The 27,400-nt window shown below is 34.0% G+C and overlaps 1 long non-coding RNA gene across 1 annotated transcript; it reads right to left on the bottom strand.

The window, feature by feature from the left end:
• Positions 1 to 10,134: 10,134 nt before the first annotated feature.
• On the bottom strand, positions 10,135 to 26,809 carry LOC109187613. The gene is made up of 3 exons (XR_002055287.1): positions 26,798 to 26,809; positions 26,331 to 26,336; positions 10,135 to 10,209 (listed from the first exon to the last, which is right to left on the bottom strand). It is a non-coding gene; the product is annotated as an uncharacterized LOC109187613 (long non-coding RNA).
• Between the last annotated feature and the right edge of the window lie 591 nt (positions 26,810 to 27,400).

The raw sequence follows: 27,400 nt of genomic DNA, 5'->3' as shown, positions 1-27,400 counted from the left end.
TCTAACCATTTATTTTTTTCATATTAGTTAATTATAGATCATTTTTTATTTGCAGTCAACTATTAATATTCATTTCATTTTATATTTTCAGTTAATTAGTAATATCATATTCATTTTCAGCCAATTATTCTTTTTTATTTTCAGTCAATTGGTCAATTAGAATATCAGATGTAGTGATATTTTACCCAATTTTCGTTCCATTTTTAATTGATGATGTAGAATATTATTATTAAAATATTTTTGTTTCATTTTTAATTTTCATTGCATTTTTAATTTAACTTTATTATTGATTAGAATATGCCTTTATTATTGATGATGTAGAATATTGTTATTTAAATATTTCCTTTTCATTTTTAATTTACGTTTACTTGATGATGTAAAATATTATTATTGAAATATTTCTGTTCCATTTTTAAAATTGTGAAAGATTTATGACATAATTATGGTTTGATGTACTATATTGTGTAATATTATTGTAAAAAATTAAAATGTAATAATTTGACCATTTCCCTTTTTCATTTTAGTCAATTATGGATCATTTTTTATTTTTAGTCAATTATAAATATTTATTTCCTTTTTCAATTAACCTAATTTATGTTCCTTTTTTCATTTTTAATTTTCAGTCAATTATTAATATTCAGTTATTTTTTCAGTTTACCTAATTTCCATTCCATTTTTAACGGATGATGTAGAATATTATTGTGAAATATTTATGTTCTTTTTTTCCATTCTTTTTTTTAAAATTTACCTTTACTATTTACTATTGTTTGGGTGGAAAATCAAATAAATAGGATTTTGTTTTTAATTATAGTATAGATTGACTCATTTACGAATTGGTTCAATAAATCGTAAATATTACCAATTGTTTGGTCACAAAATAAGCTTTATCTAATTATATCTATATTAAATTATATATATATATATATATATATATATATATATATATATATATATATATTATTTAATAAATTAGAAATTATAAAAATAAAAAATGATTAAATTGTGTAAAGTATATCAGGGAATATTACGAATTATTTGCTTAGAGGAATTACTTACTGAAAAAAATGTAGTGAATTATTTTATTAAAAGTAGCAAAAAATTGTGTATATAAATTAATAAATTAGTTGTATAAATTAAAAATGAAAAAACAGGAAATACATACTTAAAATTAGATTTCTAACTTATTTAATTTTCAGAATTTCGGAATAAATTTGTAATTGTATATAGTAAGGTAAGAATAATTCTTATGCAATATACAATTTGACAACTCAATTAATATTAAGATTTCGTGCAATGAACATGTATATCATATTTGAACGGTAATTTATTTTTATACAGTAATTATGCATAATAAATTAATATTATGTTAATCTATAACTAATAAAATTTATTATTAATTTGACCATTAAAATTAGTCTGGATGATAAAAAATATATATGAATTGGTTCAATAAATCATAAATATTACCAATTGTTTGGTTAGAAAATAATCATTATCAAATTAAAATTGATTAATTTGACAAATTATACTTAAGATAAATATTACAGATTATTTACTTATATAAAACTTTTATTGAATTATTATTTTATAATAAGGAGTGAAAAATTATATATATATATATATATATATATATATATATATATATATATATATATATATATATATATATATATATATATATATATATATATATACCATATTGGTTATTGGTTATATACCATATTATTGGTTATCAATATAGATTTCTTAAATTGGTTATAAATCATATTATAGTATTACGTCCATATGAAATAATATTAACATACATAAAATTACCATACATACTTGTTAATATTTAGATTTATTAAATTGGTTACAATTCATATTATGGTAAAATAATTCTTATGCAATATACGATTTGGAAACTCAATGAATATTAAGATTCCGTGCAATGAACATATATTCCATCATGTGTACTCATTTGACCAAAAATATGAAGGTTGGTTCAATAAATCGTAAATATTACTAATTGTTTGGTTAGAGAATAATCTTTATCAATAAAAATTAAAATAATTAAATCTCTATCATATTCATATGCTGTTGCTTTAGGCTTTTGTCAAGGAGCACTACTCACGATCCTCAACACATTGCCATGGCTCCAAATCCTTGTGTTACTCCTATTGGTGCTGGAAGGACTGTCACATCAGGAAAAAAAAATATTAATAGTCCAAACTCATTCAATGATGTCCCCTCTCATGCAAATGACCTGCAGATCTAGTTACTCAGAGTCCACTAATAATCAGATGGTCAATTTTTTTTTTTCTATCACTATGAATAGTGCATTACTTAATCTTGCCCAAAGTCCAATAATAAACAACTTTTAATGGATTGAGATAAGATATTAGAGAAATACCTTTTAATGGGTTGAGCAAACTCGTCCAGATTAATGATGAAGAAGATCATATGATATATATGATCAATATAATCATAGTTTATATAATATATGTAGATAGATTTTAAATTTCACCAATGGTATATATGATTTTCTATTCTTTATTAAAAAAAAAAAGAGTTGAAAAAGGATACAGAGATTTACCAAATGTGTAGGTGTAGTACAACAGCTCTTCTGGATACGCAGAGAATATGGGTCTTGTTCCTCCTCTTCTTGAATGTCCCTGTTCTCTACACCATTGCTATGCAGTTGCAGAGAATATTCCCTTAGGTTCTTCGTAACTTGGTACTGTTTGTATTGAAGAGAATGTGATGTATATATAGGTGTTTAGATATGATTAAGGGTAACATTTATGGTTTTTATTATATTACCAATTACCAATTACCAATTAAAATTAGAGTTACAATTTTACATTTGCTTACCAAAAAATTATATATAGATACTTAATTTATATTTGAAGAATATATTTACCTAATTTACTTTATATACAGTAATAAGTATGTCTACACATAAATGAATAATATATAATATATAATTTCAATATTTTGATAATTAATTAAATTAGAAAATTAAGATATTAGGATATTATATAAATGCCACTAAGTTTTGGGGAAAAATTTATATGGTTTTTATATTATTATTATTATTATTATTATTATTATTATTATTATTATTATTATTATTATTATTATTATTATTATGCTTACATTATTTCATAAGATTTTTATTATATTTGAACAATAATATTTTCAATTATATTATAGAATATAATACCATACATAATATTACCAATTATGTAATATAACAATTAATAGATTTATTTAATTTCCATTTGACATTTACTTACCAAATAAACTTTACTACAAAAGTTTTGGGGGGAAAATTTGTTAGGAGGATTTTACTTTTATATATATATAGATATAGATATAGATAGATTTAATATCTTATGCCTTAATATTTATTTGCTCTCTCTTATGTCTTGTATTTGGTTTCAACCATACCTATACAATTATTTTTATTGACAATTATAATTGACTATACTATCTTGAATTTGTAAACTTAGAATTACATATTTAAATACGCAAATGCAACTTTCAATTATCTATACATCAACAACCCCAATATAATTTTGCATTGATATACTTTAAAATACTGATTTAAAAATAAAACATTGAGCACTATCCCAATCGCGCAATGCGCGTGAAAAACTAGTATGCTTAATACATCCCATGTGAATCCGTAGTTATCAATAATTATATCGTGGACAATAGTGCACATGCACACAACACATCCTAATTTTTTCTTATTAACATTTTTAACTTCAATTTATTTTCTATTTGTACAAATAAAATTGATGTATAAAAAATATAACATTAAAAAACTCAAATTTAGATATTTTCAATGACATCTATATTGATTTATTTATTAAAAAATTTAAAAAATAAATCTATAAGTACACATGTCATTATTTTACTGTAATGTTTGTGTATATTAAACTTTGAACAAATATATAAAAGGAACATTATAAATCTACTATTTTCTAAAAACATTATGAATCTACTACAAAGTGAATGGAAATGTATATATATTAATTTCCCATAGTTTAATGTTCACACACACACACACACACATATATAAAGGTTTTAGGTTTATGATCATATAGAATAAATATTATTAATATAGTACAAATGAATGTTATTCCCTCTTACTCGTTTTACATGTTATGTTTACTATTTATTGGTCAAACTATTTTTTTTTCTTATTTTCTTTAGTGTTTTTTAATTATTTTAAAATTTGATTTTTTGTGTGTTTAATAGTATTTTTAATGTAATTTTTAAATATACAATTTTTTTTATATTAAAACTAAACTTAATATTATGAAAAATTGAATTAAAAATAACTTTAGTCAAGTCCCGTTAACGGAATAAAACACATAAACTGAGATGGAGGGAGTATTAAACATGATTCACATGCTATGTACTTTATGTATTAATCATTATTTTTATAAACATATAGAATGAATATTATTAACCAACTATAAAGTGAACAGAAATGCATATAATCTACTTTCAATTTAGTGTTTATGTACATTAAGGTTTCGGTTTATTAACATATAGAATAAATATTTTGAACATAATACATGAAAATATTATTAAACGTGACACACTAATTGACCCTTGATGTAAAACTATGACATTTTTATTAGGACTCTATATTTTATTAGCTTTAGGATTTCACTCCTCTCTGTATATTATTGTAACTCTATTTTTACTAGTCATACTCTAGCTATGACTATCTATTGTATCCATATAAATACATCCATTCTTGTACTTTAATTTGTAAACAATATTGATCAATAATAAAAACTCTTTCTAGAAACTCTTATACTCATATAGTATCGGTAAAGAAACAATCCATGACTGCTAACCCACCCGAGTCCCAATAAATACTTTACAAAGAATCCATCACTTTATCTCCCTTAAACTTACTTCATCAAATTAAATTATCTGCTTTGAAAAACCCAACTAGTTCCTCTTTTCCGTTGTCAAAAATCTCAGTGTGTTGAGAGCTCTTTCTTGTGCTCGACTTCTTAAATTCAGGCTCTAGAAGGTTGTTCCATTGTAGCCAATCCTCTTACCCAAGCTTAGGTCTATCAATATTCTTACATTATGTCCATGCTTATCGCATATCTACCCGACGAAGTTATGTATGTTGTTGCGGGACATGTCACATCCTGATCCTTATAGCACCCTATATTAAAATTGCGTTTGGATAGACTTTTACTGGCACTATCTCTGATTTTCCTTAATCAGTTAATAATCTTTTTGCCGAGGAGATTCCATTGCAAATGAGTATCTTAGCAAAGACAATGTTTTAAGTAGACTACTTGCAGAACCGGTTGACTAATTCATTTAGATGAGTAGAATCTATACATCACTAGTACAAAATGAACAATTTGCGTCTGAAATAAGACACAGATTGGTTGAATAATCCGCGTTCGAAGTGGCTTTGGACTAGATTGTCCATACTCTGCGTCTGATCCTGTAAACAGATTGTTATTTTTTTTTAATAAAAAAATATCCTGGCTAGATAATCTGCGTATGTTCCTGAATAGAAACAAACGCAGATTACTATTTTCTTTAAAAAAATATTTATTAATAGCGCATCATGGCATTATAGTATGCAGCCTTTGCAATTGGAGAATCTCCAGCAATTTTGCTCCTTTCCGTATCACCTGGTCTGAAAATAAAAAAACAAAACAGAGGAACAAGTATTTGTCAATACACGCACACAAAGGGATAGTAATAAAGGAAAAAAAAAATAAAATAAAATAACAGAACAAGAAGAATTACTCAAAATGCGAATAAACCGAAAGTAATCCCCGTTCAAAAAGGTAAGTGTTGCAATATAGCATAAATAATTTTTCTTTGAATGACAAAAGGCAACAAGCAATATATCAACAACACCCCCTTATTAAATGGAGGATCAGTTTCAAATTCAACAAACATACAATGAAATCTATGTTTAAATAGAATTATACCTCCAGCTGCTATAGCCTATATCAGAAAACAAAAGTTACAGTTATCAAGCAGAGAGCACAAATATTGGCCCTGTTTGGTAAAATGACTGTTAGCTGATAGCTGTTAGTTGTTAGCTGATTGTATTAATTAGAGGGTATAAATAGTTGATAATATTAGCTGATTGTAGAAAAGTGTTTGGGTAAATTAATTGTTAGCTGATAGCTGTTTGGTATAATTTCATTTCTCAAGAAGCTAATTGAAAAAGTTGCTTGGAGTAGCTTTTTGAATTTTAGCCAATTGGAGTTGCAAAAAGCTAATTAACCAAACATTTATATTGATATTTTAATTAAATCAAACAATTAATAGTGGTCAAATAAACCAAAATTGATCAAAAGAGCATTTTCCGATTAATATCATTCAACAAGCTTTATGAAACAGTTTCATACAACAGATATATATTATTACCTCAGCTCTATATCTCAAGGACTCTACTGCATTCTTATTGAGCAATGGAAAGGGAGCAATAAAATTTGATTCATTGCCATCATTTTCTCCTAATAAAGATTTGACCTCTTCAATAATTTCAGCTTCTTCTGGAGAAACCTGTTTAAGCACAATCATAAGATTTAAAAATCTGTGGATAGAAAAAAAAAATGTTCAGCAATGGCAAATATAGAATTTATGAAATACAATTGATACATTGAAGTGCAGCTAACCTGATCCAAAGATATTGAAATTGTAAATTATTTTTTCCTGTACAATCCAACCAATATAATCAACTCATCAACACTGTCAATCTTTAATTCTATCAACACTTTATTCCAACATCCAAACTTTCTCAACACATAATTATCTACAATTAACATATTATATTGCACACTAGGCCAAATTTTATCAACACTAAATTAATCAATCAACACATAAGTGAGAAACTTAAACATAAGATTCCTTACAGCAGGGAAGCCGCCATAATCCCCTGGCTCATTTATATGCTTGGTGACACAACTATTAGCTGCTAGCCTGACCTGTAGCCCAATTCAATAATTATTTTGGTTATCTATCCTGTATGGATAAACGGAATAAGAGTGCATTTATAAATTGCAAAGCATGCTGATAAAAAGTTTGAAAATAAACCATTCAAGAAAATGGAAATGCAAACTATACTGAGGAACTTACACATTTATCTCAGTAAAAGATGGCAGTACAAGAGTTCCAGATTCAATGAAAATTCTGAGTTGTCCCTTGACATTTTCTGCATTATAGCCTGTGATTAGCAAGCATAAAATTGATTCACAGAAAGAGAAATAGTAATAAGCCATGACTCAAAAAAGATACATCTATCAAATGATTTCATTACTAGCTAACTCTTTTAAAGATGGCAATGAGCATTCTTGCGTGATGTCGAATCGGCAAAACGGGCAGTTCCCATGTTTCTGAAGCCATGAAGCAATGCAGTTATGGTGAAAAGTGTGAGAACATGGCAATGGCGTAATATTGACTCCCGTCAAGAACTCTTCCAGACAAATCGAACATTCCTCCTTTCCACTGCTCTTGAACCTTTCTTGCTTCAACCCGTTAATCTCTTCACAACTCAAACCCCTTGGCCGCTTTGACGACTCATCTTCATCATCATCATCATCAATGATATTATTACCAAAATATAAGATTATTCCATCCTCTTCATATTCATCACGGTCAGCCCACACTCCCATGCAATCTTGTACTTGGTCGTCGTCGTCTGTTGGTTGCAGATCTGGCTCATGAATCTCCACAAAAGCCGTGACTTTATTTGCACCGCCGCCGCCATTGTCATTGGCAACTACTGCAACTTCTTGCGTATACTGGAAGATTCGTTGGGAAAGCTGGGTGCATAAGGACTCAGACAATCCCGGCACCCACATACGAATTTGGTCTCTCAACTCACAATACGATGACAACCCAGCTGGAGAATCGAAACAAGCATAGTCGTCGGAGTTTGTCTCGAAGAAATCAACAACCTGGCCGCCCAGCCGATTTCTCAAGAATATCCACCGTTTGTATTTCAAAACAACTTCTATAATTAGCACCGTTGTTGGATCGGGCAGCCCAAAACACAACGTCGACTCAAACGAAGATCTGATCCAGGGTCGGAGGTGAAAATGTGTCGCCATTGATATGATATGATATGATAGAAGCAATGAATTGAAGGAGAAGGAGATCGTAGCACTATCGCCGCATGCGGAAACCTAACACAGTCGATCGATGCATTTTGAGAACTAATGGAAACACAGAAATTTATATATAGCCCTTATTTCTATTTTGATTATGATTAGGATGAGGAAACCTTTCTTTTCTTAAAAAAATAAAAAATAAAAATTAATGGATATGATACTTCTTGCCCAAGTTTTATTGGGATTAAATACTACTCCGTATATACTATAATATTTTTATACCATATAACTAACTAAGGGTGTGGTTGAGTGGAATTGACTCATACATTCATTCTTTGATATGGAGCAGCCTTAAATTTCAATGTTTGAAGCATTTTCTCGTGCTCTCCAGTGGGAGTGTTTGAGAGTGTCTACGAGGAGATGTTGTTGGTCCCGGTAGGTCGAAATGAGAGTCTAGAAAAGGGGGGGGGGGGGGGGGGGTGAATAGACTCTACTCGATTTTTCAAAGCAACTCCTTTTGGAGTGACGCGCAGCAGAATAACTAGTTTGTTTTAACTTGAACTTTGCACAGTTTCGTTATGAGGAATTATCGTTGGGTCAGTATGAGATGCAATGCACGAAAGATAATCAGCTGTAAGTAAAGACAGAGATGGAGAGAGAGATTTTTATAGTGGTTCGGCTGTTAACAAAGCCTACTCCACTCTTCTTCCACAACTTGTGAAAGGGTTTGTACTATCACTCCTAGTACAAACTACTTCAAGCTAGCTTCCTTGATCACTAATTTAAGCCGGACAGCTACTTGGTAGGTTTTTCAACTCCTCGAGTTTACTCCGCCTCTATCAACTTCTTCCTCAGAGTTGAGTGTTGGAAAGATAATGTTGTGTTTCTCCAACAGGTTGAAGTCTTGACTTGTTGACTGGATGAATCTTCACTTGAGAAAAGATACAAGACTTCTTCAGGTTTGTGAAGTATAGATGTAGGATTGAAATCTTCACAAACGTACACGCTGATCATGAAAAGCTTATGAATGAACTTTGTTTAAGGAGCTTTTCTAAGGATAAAATCTGTTGAACAATCAGCATGCACCTTCTTCAATGGTGAAGAGAGGTATTATAGGTGAGGAAAAATTCATCTGTTGAGGGAGATGAAATTTCGAACCTATTAACCAGCGGGTAATGACGAGTGGGCATGGGGCATTTAATATGGCTGTACTGTGTAGCCGTTGATGACAAAAAGCACCATGGCTTTTTGTCCTTTTCACTGACAAGATGGTACCAATCATTTAATGCTCCTTGGTTTATGTGAATATCATTCCTAGGACATCTTTTGTCTAGGATGATTGCCCAGCCGTGAGACATAGACAACATTCTTCTTGCTTCACTTAATAGAAGTTATCTTTACAAATCTGACTTAGACTTGTTGTCTTGAAAAGGTTACTCGAAAGATTGACCTTATCTTTCGACATTCCTTTGAACGAATGACATTCCTCGTCATTTGACGATTGTCCGAGAGTTAGACCCTTCCATCTTTCGGTCTGAGTTGATCTCTTGTTCTTCTTTTTGTCTTCATGTCTTCAAGTAGACCTACTATACTAGTCTCAACTAAGATTCGTGTACTACTTAGTGCGAATCATACGTTGAGTTACAATGACTTTCGTTTCCAACGAAAGTTCTAAAACAAAATGAAAATAGGGGTCTACAATCCTAGCAAGTTTGGTATCATCAAAATCTATATAATTACACTTGTTCCTAACAGATGTCCCTAATTGGATATATATCAGCTTGATCAAGAGAAACATGCATACCTGGTACCTTCTAGTGGATGCATCAAAAGTTGGAAAGGTAATGAAGTAACTACAATGTCCTACATAACTACTCTTTGATTAGGCGGTGTCCTACTAAGTGCATTGAACTTTAAGAACCATTACACTTTCTCGTGTTTCACTCTTGACTGTTACCAACTGACCGTGTTGATTACTTTGACTGCTTCGGGTAAGTCTAAATGTGCTTCAGGTCGGGTTAATGACTAATCTAATTATCCTATCACCCGCCCCTACTCCCAAGCTAAGAGCGTAGCTGAGTTAACTAGGGAGTAATGATAGTGTATACTCATTAAAAATCTCGACACCAACCCAATACCCGCAGACTACGAGTGTAAAAAAGTAGGTCGACTAGAATTTTTTTTTTTTTTAATTTTGTATTACAATAATAATTTTTAATTTTGTTTCTATTTTTTAAAATTTTTTTCTAGACTCGGAGTTGAACCGACCGGGGTTGCGGCGTTGCCTCAGCTATAGTGGTTGCGGGCTGCGGCGTGGCCTCAGCAAAGGTGGCCAAGGCACAGATCTTTGAAATTTAGACTACGTGTGTGACACTCCTGATATTTTAAACAATCTTATTTTAATAAAAATATTCTCGAAAATAAAATTTATTTTTCAATCCTAAATATTTTAGCAAGAATGTTTTCAAAACAAATTATTTTACTTCGATATTTTAAATAAATTATTTTATGGCGCATGATTTTGCTATCGGCAAATTATGCTATGGAACCGTGCCCACCTTGCAAGGTGGGCACAGTTCCACAACGGCGTCGTTTTCGTTGAAAACGACGCCGTCTAATTTATAAAAAATTGTTTTTCACTTGCTGTTAACGGTGTTTCTCTCTTCGCAATCGCATAGCTTAGAAATTATGAATCTACTGTATTTAAATTATGAATCTACAGTATAGAAATTATGAATCTACAGTATTAGGTTTGTGAACATGTGATAGAACTATATGCTCATAATTTTATAAATATATGTCCATAATTACAGAACTCTATGTTCATAATTTTCGATATTTATATTCCCAATTGTTTAACTCTGTATTCACAAATCACAGAATTATATGTTCATAATTTGATAACTATACAGTTTAGAAATTATGAATCTACAGTACATAAATTATGAATCTACAGTTTAAAAATTATGAATCTACTGTATAGAAATTATGAATCTACTGTATTTAAATTATGAAGAGTATAATGTGGTTAACAAAAATGTTTATCGATATTAGGAAAAAAGACAAAAGCCTCTTATTAGCATTTAAAAAAAAAAAAAGAATAACCTTTTTGTCTAGACGGCATACTTCTCTACACTCATAGTATGAGGGTAGAGAGGCTGGTGACGGGATATTTAATGAGTATATAGTATCATTACTGCCTAGTTGACTTTGCTACGCTCTTAGCTTAGGACTAGGGGGCTGGTGATAATTGGATTAGTCATTAGACCCGACTCGAAGCACATTTGGACTGACCTGAAGCAGTCAAAGCAATCAACATGGTTAGTTGGTAACAAAGAGTGAAACAGGCCGGATAAGGTGGAACGGTTCTTAAAGTCCAATGCACTTAATTAGTAGGATACCGCTTCATCAAAGAGTAGTTATGTAGGAGAGCACACAACAATTACTGAGGAGCTCTAATGTACACTTACGGCAAGGAGCTGTTGCACAATAGGAAGCAGTTAGTACCATGGACCGTGGTGGATATTTAATTCTAAAATTAATTATTTTAATTAAGTTAATTGGACTAATATTTATTTAATCGGGTTAATTAAATGGCACATTGAATATTTAATTAGTTTAATTACTTAATTAAATGTAATTGAATGTTGGATTATTCGGCCTAAGTTGGTGGAATATTTAATTGAGTCGGACCAAGCTGCTTGGATTAATTGGGTTGCATATAGCGGGTTTGACTTGGTCTTGGCCCACTAAAATTATATGTGGATTACATAATTTTGAAGAAATTGGAATATTTGATATTATTTGAAAATTTAATGAATCATGAACCTGGACGCAATGGTGTCCCGATACATTCCTTAATTTAATTAAAGAAATTAAATTAAATAAGGAATTAAGAGTTGGTTGGAGATTTTTCCTCTCCCTCACCACTATAAATAGTGGTTTCATTTTCAAAGAATGTGCTCTGGAAATCTGCATATCGAAGCTCTGCCGAAATCTCTCCAGGATATCGTCTGGAACACGCCTGTACTGCGTATACCGCGCTGAGAAACACGTCACTTGAACACCGGAAGCCCTTCTTTGACGATCAAGCTGCATATTAGCCCTTCATTGAGGAACAAGCTACTAACTCCGGAGGCCCTTCAGCAAGGAACTACTCCAGTTCAGCATACTCTGAACTCAGCACACTTCCATCAAGGAACTCGACATACTTCCAGTTCAGCATACTCTGAACTCAGCACACTTCCAATTTGACATATTTCAAATTCGGCATACTTCCAATAAACATACTTGTAGTAGAGAATCAGAGGACTTCTCCTATACAGAGATTGTACCCTTTCCTGTTTGATATATACTTGATACTACTTGTAACCGATACTTTGAATTTTGAATATATACAATTCAAGTTTTTCGCGTTTACAACCATTATTGTAGATATTACCATTGTACAATATAAAAATTGAGTCTGTATAACAAGTAGGGAAAAACACGTTCTAGACCTTATACACTCTACTTAACAATTTCTTTCTAAATATACTCCGGTAACATATTTACCGTCAATCATGTATTATTTTCCTCAACTAGTTTTATCCCGGCCACGAGCTTGTTTTATGAAAATTTTTAAAGAAATAGGAACACGGTAAGATAATGGGAGTGTTATACATATATATTTTATTCCTATCTAATGAAAGAGGTAGATTTCTTAATTTTTTACAAACATTTTCAATATTCACTTTTTTTCATTTCTTCTATTATTATTGATTGACACACGATTATAAGTTAGTCATTTTGTAAAATTTTCTCAATTATTAAAAATAAAAAATGAAGTTTTTCACACTGATGATTTCAAATAACTGTTGGGGTTGTTGTAATGTTAATTACATGAGGTTGCATATTCCTAATCCTAATCAAAATATTTAATCCCATTAAAAATTGGACAAGCATATATCCATTAAGGGTGTGTTTGAAAACCTGGAAAATGAGTTCTGGAAATTATTTTTCAGTATTTAGATGTGCCTGAAAAATCATGTCAACGGAAATCATTTTCCGTTGACTTTGGAAAATATGCTTGTTTTGGAGGAAAATGACTTCTCTTTTTTCATGGGGAAGTCATTTTCCAACTTTTACACCAACATCACACCACTACCACCACCGTTGCCACCGCCGCCGCCAGCAGCAGCAGCAACAGTTATTATTATTATTATTAAATATTTTTTGAAAAAAGAAAATAGTTGCAAGGTTCAGCTAGAGACTCTCCACCACTCCTAGAAGGATGTTATATTGAGTATACTCTGTAAGAGGGTTGGTTGGTTGGTGTCATGTTGATGTCTAGCTCGTTGTTGATTGAGTCTCTGATGTCCGGATTGAATTTTCTCGAACTAGATCTTCATATTTCTCTACAAGATTGTACCTCATGTAATTTTTGTAAGCCTCTAAGATGTTTCGCCATGGTATAATGCCGAGGTTCCACCATGTCACGAGCTTGATGGAATTCATTCCTTCATCGTAACTTTTGCCGGATTCTCTGTGTATCTTGAACACGGCATCGTATTTGACACTCGTATCTGCATCCTTTTCAATTGATGAAACATCCTTTATCTTCTCTTGCATTTCTTGAAAACGAGTGAGTTCTTGTTCTCTCAATTTTCTAGCTTCTTTATGTTCAAGCCAGAGTGTTTCATTTTCCTTCCTTATCTTCTCATTCTCTCTTCTTTGATACTCTTGTCTTGTTGTGTTATCTTTCTTCTTTAGCCAAATTGGCAAGTTGCAACCTTCGAACCTTTTCCAACTTCCTTTCTCGTATTCTTTGAACTGAACGAAAGTTCCTGAGCCATCCATTGTCACAGTGTTGTCCCTCATCAGCCTATTGCGAAGGTTCATCTTTTCTCTGTGGGTTCGTACTGTAAATGAGTAAACAGATCTGGAGCCGTAGGATGGGCGTGGTGTAACACCCCAGATTTTCAAGACTTTTTAAAACTTATAATAAAGGTAGAATCTCATTAAATCCCAAGAAATAAATACAAGCGTACGGGGTGCTATGCCACACCTGGGCTAGAGAACCCAAGTGCACAGGCTAACTAACTAATATCCTCAAAGCGTAATTACGTAAACGTGGCACGCAGGCCAAAAGGGAAAACTATCTACTCCTATACTCCAAGTTCTAGCGCGCTCCAGTGACTTAATCTTCTGTGCCTGAAAGCCAAATATATCTGTTCAGCGAGAGATGCTGGTAACCCACTCCAACGCGTTGAAATACAATACATATAGAGATATATATAGATATACGAAAACCATTTTGAGCATGAAGATATATCCTACGAACTCTAGCTTTAAAAACCGGGAATGACTCGACAGATAAGGCCAGACACAAGCAACAATTATAACGAGCATATGCAGTTCACAACAGATAAGGCAGATAAGGCAAAGCATAAACAATGATCATAACCCAACATGAACAATCCCCAATATAAATCCCATAGTCACATCCCCCAAGACACTCGTAATCACAACTCGTCCATGTCACAACACATAACACACTTTGTTGGCGCCACAGGACCAATCGCATGCCCATACATGAGGGTCAGCGCATATAGCTCTGACACGGCCCCGCAGCACCCTGCCCCGTATCGCAACACGGAGGGGTCGATCGCAACCGACCGATGAACCGCAGCTCATCATAGTGTTTGATCGCAACCAAACAGTGGACCGCAGCCCAAGAGAATGTCATCTGACCGCAGCCAGGAAAAAGGACGAACCGCAGCTCGTATAGAAACGTTTGATCGCAACCAAACGGTGGACCGCAGCCCAAGAGTATCAATCTGACCGCAGCCAGCTTCTGAACCGCAGCTCAGGATAACCAATCCGATCGCAACCGAATTGGGGTAACACCCACACATAACACATAGCAAGCACATGCAACCCATATTACACATTGGGAAGGGGGAGAAAGCGCATAACAAAACCTATGCGTGATCCATCACATACTAAGAATAGTCCTAAGGGGTTCATACTCCTTCCACCTAGGTCAACGGGATACCAATTCAACTAGCATGCAATATAATAGACTCATAAACCTACGAACGGTACCCAAAACATCAAACTAGACATAGGCACGATAAACGGAGTCCGTTGGGACACCACGGGGAACAGGGGAACATCAAACGGGGAAGCCGGGAACCCAAGGTGGGGGAATTTCCAGCGGGTAGCCGGTGGGTGGGGGCCACCCGCCGGCTGCCCGCTGGAAAGTACTGTTCCGGGCAGCGGGTCGCCGGCGGGCAGCTGCCCGCCCGCCGGCTACCCGCTGCCGGGCGGTGTTTCACGGCCGTGGGTAGGTGGCGGGTCCCCTACCCCCCCACCTACCCCCCACTGACTCTTTTCATCACTTCTGCGCCCCGGGAACCATTGTGGAACCCGAAACCATGCTTAGACACCTTACAACGCAATTAACGACAACACGTAGACAATTAACGGATCAAATACGAGAAACGAACGGCACATAACCTATCATGCTTTTCTAGACATAATCAACACCCAAACATGCGATTTCCCCACCCCACAATCCAAGAATCATAACATACGATACAACCTAGGGTTCTAATCACGTTTATATCAACAAGGATACGATTCGTCTTCTAATTGCAAGATTCGGTAAGAATAACACATAACCATCAAGAACATCACACAATTATCAAGAACAACACATAATCATCAAGAACTCCATATAATCATCAAGAACACCATAATTATCAAGAATCTCCCAATATCAAGATTATCAAGATCCCTCATGGAATCATCACATCAAGCATCAATAATAATCATCAGATCTCGCCATTCACAGTAATATGGGGGAAACCCTAAGGGGGAATCATAGCTATGAAAATAGGTTTTGTTGAGACATGGGTTACCTCTTAGCCTTAATTAATTCCTTGGCTATGAAGGATCTTTCTTTAAGCTTTCTTGATTTCTTGATTTCTCCTAAGGGGATTCTTGGAACTCTTTGGGTGGTGAGGGATTATTGTGGTGGGGATTCTAGGTGCCTCCTAAGTTCCCTATTTATATATTTAAGACTCCTAGTTAGGGCCTGAATGGTATGGGTTTACTAATTCTATTCCTTATAGGGCTAGGGCTTATTTTAGGGATAAGGGTCCATGGTCCATAGTGGACCATATTAATTAAAGAGGATCCTAATCATAATCTGAATAGTAAAAGGCCTACTTCCTTTATTCCTAACAGGCTTAAGATTCTTATTCGGGCAAGGGTCCACGGTTCATGGTAGACCTTACTAATTAATTAAAGGTAAGTCTAACATAATTAAATCATATTTAATTATTATTTAACGGGATTAATTAAATAATTAATCCGGGATTGAAGGCCGTAACACGGGGTGTTACACGTGGTCTTATGGATTGTTGACGAGACTTGGATGAAGGTGCTTGACGAGACTTTGATGGAGGTGCTTGACGAGACTTTGATGGAGGAAGAGGTGTGTTGTATCTGTTGTCTTGTTTGTTGTCGAATGTTCCTTCTCCTCTTTTTTCATCTTCATCATCATCATCTTTCTTGTAGCCCTTTTCCCCCTTTTTGGCATCATCAGTCGGAGAGTCAGAGGGCTTCAGTAGTTTGTCAACCTTGACCGAGAGATCTTTGAGATAATTGAGAATTTGGAGTTGATAGTCACCCATTGTAAAGATGTTATTATTAGCTGTATCAATCTTTGAGCAAGATACATCTACTCTTTCCTTGAGACCAAACTGGGAGAGCTTGAGCGAATGTTGTTCCTTAGCAATTTTGTCAAGCATCTGATTTTGGTGACTGAGATCAGGTGTCTGTTGGCTCTTTTTTATAGAGGATACTATTGATAAGATAGCGGTCATCTGTGTGGACCAGTGTTCCATCATTTCAGCATCTTGCTCGCGCTGCTCATTATACCTCTAATGTTATAGCTTGAGCGCCTTAACCGTGTCCGAGAGAAGCGTTAGAAGAGTCTCAGCATTGATGTATTCTTCATGGGAGTCGGTTTAGATGCTTTTCTCCTTTTGACCAGAGTCGACGATCACTCGGTGATGCTTCCAGTTTGTCATCACGAGCTGATCTCAGACTCAAGTTGTCTCTTTCATTTGATGGAGTGTTCTGAGCATGAGGTGAAGTGTTGGGAGCAAAAATGCAAAATATGCACTTTGTAATATGTGTTGGTCCCGATAGAGTGAGATGAGAGTCTAGAGGGGGGGGGGGGGTGAATAGACTCTTTTCGTTAGAGGCCCTAAACGTCACCTTTCGGTGTCTTGGCGCAGCGGATAAGGTAGATTCGTTTTAAATACTTGCACGAGTTTGCGTACTTAGACAAAATTTCGGTAAGGATAATGAAGAATTGATATGAAAGCAAAAAGAAAGAACGTAAGTAAAGAGATAGAGAGGACACGAGATTTTATAGTGGTTCGGCCAATGTTGCCTACTCCACTCTTCTTCCACAATTGTTGGAAGGATTGCACTATCACTCTTAGTACAATTACACAAAGACTTCCTTGATCACTAAGCCGGACAGCCTTCGTAGGTTTTTTAACTCCTTGAGTTTACTCCGCCTCTATCAACTTCTTCTCCTGAGTTGAGGTTGGTAGAAAAAGATTTCTTGAATTCTCCAACGAAGAGATCTTGACTCTGAGATATGATAGCTACAAACTGATGTCAAGACTTCCTTGAGGTATAAGATAAGTGATTCTCCAAATAACTTAACACCTCAAAAACTGGTTCACAAAAGCTTTTTGTAAATCGTAGATGTTTCAAGAGCTTTTGTACGTGAGTAAGTCGAGTGATAATGAACCAGCACCTTCTTAGTTGATGAAGGTGAGTTTATATAGGTGATGAAAATTCATCCGTTGGAGGGAGATGAAATTTTCGAACCTTTTAACCATTGGACAAGGACCGGGGAGCTTCATGCATTAAATGCTCCATTAATGAAGTTGTACCATGTAGCCGTTGAAAGTATGGACAGCATTAGGGTTTTGTCCTTTAGCTCCAAGAGATAGTACATCCTCATTTAATGCTCCTTGAAAAGTGAGTCCCATAAGATGAAGTCTTTATTGTCCTAGGATGTTGTCAAATCAGACAGGTGAAACATTCTTCTCGTTGTTGAAGAGAAGTAATGTTTAATGAAGATCGTCTTTTACAAACACTGTCCTTTCGTGTTTGTTGACAACTCCTGCTTGACTCTTGTTGTTGTTCTTCATGTCTCGTGTCTTCTTTCGCCTTGGAGACCCTATCATCTAGTCATAACTCATTTTCGTGTGTTTGTCTAGCTTAACACGAATTACAAGGGAGTTATGGCAACTCTCGTCTAAGACGAAAGCAGCGAAACAAAAACAGCTAATGGTTAGGGGTCTACTTTTCTACATTACATTGGTATCATCAAAATCCTAATACAATGTTCCTAACAATATGCTCAGAGTATTTTGGTTATATATCTTTTATGGCGAAATCTAATTGAGGTGATTCAAGTTTCTATAAAAAAAAATTAAGACAATTCCCTACAACTTTCATGTTACGAGTTTTTAAAGATTGAAGATAAATCCATATTCTTAGGTTATTATCTAATGAAAGATACCCTTTTTTCTGAGTTTCTTGTTTTTTTTTTTTTTTTTACACAAACATTTTCAATATTCACTTTTTACATTTCTTCTATTATTTCTAACACATAATTACGATAGATTCACACATTATTTCTTCTATTATTTTTTCATTTTTCATCAGAGACTTCCTTTGCAAGTGAACCAATCTTTTATATATATATATATATATATATATATATATATATATAATCAAATGATACCACATCTCCCCGTAAAATCCTTCGAAAATGCACAAAAGTTAATACACGAATACACAAAGGATAGATTGTTTGCAATTCACCCAGCATGAATGCACTATGAGTGAGTATCTTAATTGGAAAAGTCAATATTTTAATTGAACTACTTGCAGAAGTCAACTGACCAATTAGTTTAGATTAGCATAATCTATACATATTTAAAAGTCATCGCCCTGAGTATCGTGCGATGGTCTCTTCAGTAATTAGAAGTGTGCATTCAATTAATCGTTCGATTAACCGAACCATTTTAACCGAAATTTTTAAATCTTTAATCGTTAATTGAATCGAAGTTTGTATTACTGAATTAACCGAACTGAATTTTTTCGGTTAATTGGTCTGTTAAGCAATTAACCGAAACTTTTTTAATTAAATTTTTAAATTCTTAAAATAATATCTATTATAATAAATCCAACTACTTCAATACCTATAATAATAAATCTATAATTTCAATCCAAAATCTAAAGTCCAAACATCTATAGTCCATACAGATTTTATTACCTATAATAATAAATTCATATTTTCACTCCAAAATTCAAAGTCCAAACATCTATAGTCCATACAGATTTTATTTTAGTTTTAGGGATTTAACATTATTTATATATTTTATATAGTACCGAATATTTTTTTAATCTAACATATTCATAGTATAAGTTTAACAATTATGTCAATTTTGATTTTGATTGGGATGAGGTTCGAACCTAGCGAAGACCAACTCTATGAAAATCAATGAGTAAATTAACAATAATAAATAGTTAAAAGAATATGTCGTTACTAATTAAATTTTGCACTGACGACATACATAGACATTTAAGAAAAATAAATGATATAATAGAAGGTAGGGTAGAAAATAATAATAATAAAAAATACTAAAATCAAAATAATATTTGTTGCTGTTAGGACCTAACTTTATTCCCTAAGTTTGTAAATGTAAATATAATATTAAAATCGGAATAAAAATTGGACAAGCAGTATCATATCCATTAAGTTTTAATCCCAATCCTAATCAAAATAGATATAAGGGCTATAAATTAAGTGAAGTAGGCTTGTAGTTCTGAGTATCATCTATCTGTGTCTCCATTACTTATCAAAATACATCGATCGACTGCGTTTCCTTTGGTTCCATCATATCATATCAATGGCGAGACATGTATTCCTCCGACCCTCGATCAAATCTTCGTTTGAGTCGACGTTGTGTTTTGGGCTGCCCGATCCAACAACGCTGCTAATTATTGAAGTTTATTTGAAATACAAACGGTGGATATTCTTGAGAAATCGGCAGGGCGGGCAAGTTGTTGATTTCTACGAGACAAACTCCGACGACTACGCTTGTTTCGATTCTCCAGCTGGGTTGTCATCGTATGGTGAGTTGAGAGACCAAATTCGTGTGTGGGTGCCCGGATTGTCTGAGTCCTTATGCACCCAGTTTTCCCAACGAATCTTCGAGTATGCGCAAGAAGTTGCAGTTGCCAATGACAACATTAATGGCGGTGCAAATAAAGTCACGGCTTTTGTGGAGATTCAGGAGCAAGAATTGCAACCCACAGACGACGACGACCAAGTAGAAGATTGCATGGGAGTGTGGGCTGATCGTGATGAACATGATGATGATGGAATAGTCTTATATTTTGGTAATAATTTCATTGGTTATAATTTCATTCACAATGGCGATGACAATGAGGATGACGATGAGGGTGAGGGTGACGATGAGGACGACGATGATGATGAAATCATTTAATGTATCTTTTTTCTCTTAGTCAAAATCATGTCACTTCCTATCATTTTAGTTCGTCAAATCAACGAAATATTTTGGTATTCATCAACTTTTCATTCCTGTGAACTTTCATCTGAGATTATAAAAAATCCAAGTTTTTCTGTTCTATATGCAGTTCTGCTAAATACATCTGTTTTATTTATCCCGCAAATTTGGCTAAGCTCATTATCTACCTTGATCTGGTTTATTGTACTATACAATTTTATTCAGTTTAGTTCACATGCCCTAATTTTTGTCCAATTGGTCCTTGTACTCTCGGAATTGATAAAATTAATGGTCCTGTTTAGTAACATAGTGCAAGAATGCTCATGACCATCTTTAAAAGTGTTAGCATGCATGTAACAAAATCATTTAATGTATCTTTTTCTTCTTTTTTTCTTTTTTTTTTTTTCTCCATATACAACTAGTGCTTAGCTTGTCAAAATTAGTCCTATCATTTTATAAGTCCGTGAGGCCTTACAGTATTAACATATATTTTAATGTTTAAAGTTTTAACTGTTTTATTTACATAAAAAAAAATACTAATAATTTTTTTTTTTTGGTGTCAACTACACATTGTGGTCCGGACCTTTCTATGTCCGTTTAACGGTCCAGGTTCACCCAATTTGCTCCGAGAGGCACAGAAGCTGGCCCAAATGGGATCGTCACTTGTGGGGGAGAATTCCCCTACTTCAACCAGGTGGTGGGATTTTTAGGAGCAATAACCTTTTCGCCAGTAGTAGTGTTTTTCCCCGTGGAGATGTACCTTAAGTAAAAAAGAATATAATCCTAAACGACCATCAAGATCGTTCTTCGTACATATGCGTATATATGTTTGGTTGTCATTGTATTTGCTTTTGTAGGCTCTGTCAGAGTGTTGATAGTTGCAAGGTTCAGCTAGAGACTCTCCACCACTCCCAGAATTGAAGGATGTTGAGTATATTACTATATATACTCTGTTCAAATTTCTTGTGTCTAAGGAAGAGTATGGCATGCAAAATGCTGTTAACAACTCTTGCCTAAACAATGTATTTATTGAACCAAGATATATAAACAACAATTATTTTCATATTTGGTTACAGAAGTGCAAATTTTATTTTCGAGAATATTTTTATTAAAATAAGATTGTTTAAAATATCGGGGTGTCACGTACACATCTAGTCTAATGCCCCGGCCACCTTGGCTAAGGCAATGTCTCAACCCTACCTGGTCGGGTCGACTCCAATCCAAATCTAGAAAAACACAAAGTTTTAAAATGAAATTAAAAATTATTATTATTATACAATTTTTTTTTTTAATTCTTAGTTGGCCTACTTCTTTACACTCGTAGTCTGTGGGTAGGGGTTGGTAACGAGATATTTAAAAAGTATACACTATCATTATTCCCTAGTTGACTACGCTACGCTCTTAGTTTGGGTGTAGTGTCGGGGCTGACCCGAAGCACATTTAGACTGACTCGAAACAGTCAAAGCAATCAATACGGTCAATTAGTAACAGTCAAGAGTGAAGCAAGAGAAAGTGTAACGGTTCTTAAAGTCCAATGTACTTAATTAGTAGGATCTCCATAAATTTTTTCCGGGGCGAAACATAACAAAAGAGATAGTTTGAAGAAAAAACAAAATAAAACACTTAAAGTATAGCCATAAATATTGTTGGATATGTGCGAAAAATAAAACATATCAAAACTTTATAAAAATATTCACAACAAAATATGAAACATAATTAATTTGATAAAATAATTGGCCAACCCCGTGGTGGCCGAGCCTACGTGGGCCGACGCTGGGGTGCCGAGGCTGACTTCGGGGTGATTAGCCAACCCCGGGGTGGTTCGTCATGCCGTGTGCGTAGTCTACTCGATGCCGGGTCTGATCCGTTCCATATTACTTCGCTCCGGATCCGCTCTGTAATTATTCCATCAATTATTTTTGAGATGTATCCAGAGTCAATAATTAAATTCTTAATCTTTGATTAAGGATGTATGAGTAAATTATGCCATGGAATCGTGTTCACCGAGAATGGTGAACACAAGGCAAAACGACGTCGTTTTTAGGCAAAAAAAAAAAAAAAAATCGCGGATGTGGAGTTAACATCGCCGTTTGATCAAATTATGAATTTTCTGTTATGAGATTATGAATTTTATGAAAATTCATAATCTCATAACAGAAAATTCATAATCGCATAACAGAAAATTCATAATCTCACAATTGAAAATTCATAATCTCATAACAGAAAATTTATAATCTTATAACAGAAAATTCATAATCTCATGGTTCCAAAGTGAATGTGTAGGCATGGTTCCAAAGTGAATGTGCAGGCATGGATTCATAATTTATGAATGTCCGTGATTTCGGACGGGAATATGTAGGCATGGTTCCAAAGTGAATGTGCAGGTATGAATTCCTAATTTATGAATGTCCGAAATTATGAATGTAATGAAAATTCATAATCTCATAACAGAAAATTCATAATCGCATAACAGAAAATTCATAATCTCATAACTGATCGAAAATTCATAATCTCATAACAGAAAATTCATAATCTTATAACAGAAAATTCATAATCTCATGGTTCCAAAGTGAATGTGTAGGCATGGTTCCAAAGTGAATGTGTAGGCATGGTTCCAAAGTGAATGTGCAGGCATGGATTCATAATTTATGAATGTCCGTGATTTCGGACGGGAATGTGTAGGCATGGTTCCAAAGTGAATGTGCAGGCATGAATTCATAATTTATGAATGTCCGAAATCTTTGTTCACCTCAAATTAAAGTGAAACCGCAAAATGTGAAAATAAAGAAGAAAAGTCACGCAATTAATTAAGGAAAAAAAAAAAAAAAGATAACGGTGTACTAACACCGTTGGAACCGTGTTCACCATGAATTGTGAACACGGTTCCATGGCATAACGTCTGACTCGACCACACCCCATAGAGTATAAAAATTGAGGGGAATATTATAGTATATAGTATGTAATCCCAGTAAAAATTGGAAAAGCAGTCAACTGAGTCAAGCAGTATCATATCCATTTAAGTTTTAAAATTTCAACGAACTTTCTTATTCCTTTTTTTTTTTTTGAAAGAAAGGTTTCCTAATCCTAATCAAAATATAAATAAGGGCTATAAATTAAATTAAGTAGGCTTGTAGTTCTGAGTATCAAATATCTGTGTCTCCATTACTTATCAAAATACATCGATCGACTGTGTTAGGTTTCCGAATACAATTTTGCCCCGCGGCGATAGTGCAGTGCGATACGATCTCCTTCTCCTTCATATCAATGGCGGCGACACGTGTACACTTCCGACCCTCGATCACATCTTCGTTTCAGTCGACGTTGTGTTTTGGGTTGACCGACCCAACAACGGTGGTAATTATAGAAGTTGTTTTGAAATACAAACGGTGGATATTCTCGACAAATCGGCGGGGCCATGTTGTTGATTTCTACGAGACAAACTCCGACTACTACGCTTGTTTCGATTCTCCTGGGTTGTCGTATTGTGATTTGAGAGCCCAAATTCGTCTGTGGTTGCCGGGATTGTCTCCCTCCTTATGCTCCCAGCTTTCCCAACTGATCTTCGAGTATGCCCGCCACCACCTCAATGACAATGGCGGTGCCAATAAAGTCACGGCTTTTGTGGAGATTGAGGAGCCACAACTGCAACCAAAAGACGACGACGACGTCCAAGTACAAGGTTACAAGGGTTTGCCGGCTGATTTTGATGATGATGATGATGATGGAATAGTCTTATACTTTGATAAGGATAACGATGACGATGACGACGATGACAATGAGGGTGACGATGATGATGACGACAATGACGGTGACGGTGACGATGAGGCCTAATTGCATTATGGTGTGTGCAGTTTCAAATATCAATAATCATTTGTATATAAATAATTATAGTTTATAAAAACAAATAAACAATTTAAAATCAAATAAACGTACAAACAATAATATTTATACAACAAAACTCACAAATAGGGGTAGAATATGTTAAAAATCGTTTTGATTGGGCGAGAAATCAAAATACTTCAAAACGTATTAAAAGAATAGAATTTTGGACGACCATTAAAAATTTAAGATTGTTCTTCTTTCATATACCTATATATGTTTGGTTGTCATTGTATTTGCATTTGTTGGCTCTGTCAGAGTTGCAAGGTTCAATTATGTTGGAAAAAAGGGCTTATAATCTGTAATACATTTGAGATACAACAATAATACAGAATACAACAGGGAACAAAAACTGGATCATTTGATATCTTCAGGCGTGTAATCACTTTCCTATAAGCTTTAAATCTCCCTCTATAAAAGCAACAAGGTTCAAGATTTAATCTTAGCAACAAGGTTCAAGATTTAATCTTATGGGATACAAGAAGATGAATGAAATTTTCAAGTTACTTTGTTTGAGAATTGCCTGTAGAATTCCCTGTAGAAATGTAAGCCTGTGAAGTATCTTGGTTTCCTGCTTGCAAAATAATTGCTTGTAAAAAGCAGGCCCGACAGAGCGGTGGGAGGTTGTAAATCATGGTGACTGGTGACTAATTGCTTGTAAAAAGCAATTAGGTTGTAAATCAGCAGGCCCGACAGAGCAGTAGGAGGTTGTAAATCACAGAGGCTAGACTGGTGCTCACTGCGCACAAGGAACTGCCGCTGGTGAGACTCGATCCCTGATCATTCTTCCAAAGTTTCACCTCTATGACCAGTTGAACTACCCATGCGGGCCGATAAGATTGATATATCTATCACCGGAGAAATAATAAAATTATTTTGAGTCAGTAACTGTATGCAAAATTATATACATATATATATATTTATATATTCCTTACGCATAAAAACATGCAAAGAATAAATATAAATAATATCCATATATGTAGTTCAATAATCTCAAGCATACAGCTACATATACCAAGCATGTTAAGTGTAATTTTGAAGCATATAGCTTCAAAATGCATAAATAGAAGAGCATATTCCAAGCACGTTAAGTGCATATTCCAAGCACGTTTAGTGCATCTTCCAAGCACGTTAAGTGTAGTATTGAAGCATATAGCTTCAAAATGCCCCAAACCTTACGCATGAACATATCCAAACATGCATTAATACTCTCAAGCATATTAGCTATAACTCTCAAGCATATTAGCTATATATCACAAGCATATAGCTATATACTCTCAAACATATTAGCTATATACATTTCTCCCAGTATTTTAATTAACTTTCTACCAAACTAAAATAATATTTACAACTCCACAACTCCAAATATTATTTAAGCTTTCATGGTAGTTCATCTGAAGCATTAATCTCCATTACTATATAAATTTCCAACATTCCTCCTCCATTTATATAGTAAAGATTCATACTTTACCAAGATAAATCCAAAACTTATGCATAAATGAAAGTGTCTTAGAGATTGAACTTTCACATAGTATTATATGCGTTACATTAATTCGGATTGCAGTGATGGACGAACCTTGAATCACGCAGTCTCTTTGAAGAAACGTAGATATAACACACACAAGTTTTACAGTCATTACAACTCACTGTAACTTGACACTATTATAGCCATGTGTCCGTATCCTTTAATGAGCACGTACCAAGTAAAGCCCAAACTTGTTTGAAGCGGCCACACTTCATGCTCACAGAGGCTAATCTTTTATCTCATGCACTGCATCTTGCATTTTTTCAAAAGATCAGTTAAGAGTAAAAACTCATCCCTACAACAATGCAGAACCAAGCATCACCTTTTCTTTGGATACAATTTTAATTAAACTTTTGATGCTTGCAAATCACAAAATGAAGTACTCATCTACATTGAAGTCAAGGTCTAACGTAATAACTTAGACGTGAGTTGAGCTTTCCTTCACTTGCAATTTTAATTTAGGCTTTCCGTATCCCTTCCGATGAACCATGTCCCTTGCAAGGACTCTTGCAAACGGATCCGTTAAAACCGGGACTGTACCAAGTCCAGTGCTACAACACTATTACCTAGGATTTTCCACATAGCTAAATCTCAAGCCCATGTGCCTTCACTTGCCATTATAAACACTTGTTTATATGATATGGTCAGTGTAGTAGCATTGTCATAATGTACTAAACTGGTGACATCGGTTTTGGCCAAACCGGAATCTAAATAATCAAATTCCTTAGCCAATCAACTTCTTGCATGTCAAAGCCAATGCAAGAAATTTATATGCCGTAGTTGAAAAATCAATCTTTGCTTTTAGAAACACATAAAACAACACCTCCTCCAAGCAGAAATATCCATCTACTAAATGAGGAACAAGTTTCATGATTACACATTCAACTGGCATTAGAATATCTTTTCAGGATGAAAATATCTATCAAATACACCAAACCATAATTAATGGTTTTATTCAAGTATATCAAAATTCCTTTTAATCTCATCCACTTAGCCAACTAAACATGATGATAGATAGAATTTTAATATCCTATTAATGAACTGGTGAAATAAAATATTTAACCACATGTACAACATGTACATAAGCATGCCATGAACACCATGCAAAATCTACACAGAAATCTTCTTGTACATAAACAACGACAAACCCAAAAGTGATTTATGTCATCCTCCCATCACCATATTCGAAATCTCATTCCGAAAAAATTACCGTAATGGAAAACTATTCTTTCACGCCAGACATCTTGCCTTCAAAACTTTCAAGGCAAGACCAATGATCA

Source organism: Ipomoea nil, unplaced genomic scaffold, assembly GCF_001879475.1.
Source record: "Ipomoea nil cultivar Tokyo-kokei standard unplaced genomic scaffold, Asagao_1.1 scaffold1421, whole genome shotgun sequence".
Lineage (NCBI taxonomy): Eukaryota > Viridiplantae > Streptophyta > Magnoliopsida > Solanales > Convolvulaceae > Ipomoea > Ipomoea nil.
The sequence above is the reverse complement of the archived record's forward strand: the minus strand, read 5'-3'. Positions and strand labels throughout refer to the sequence as shown.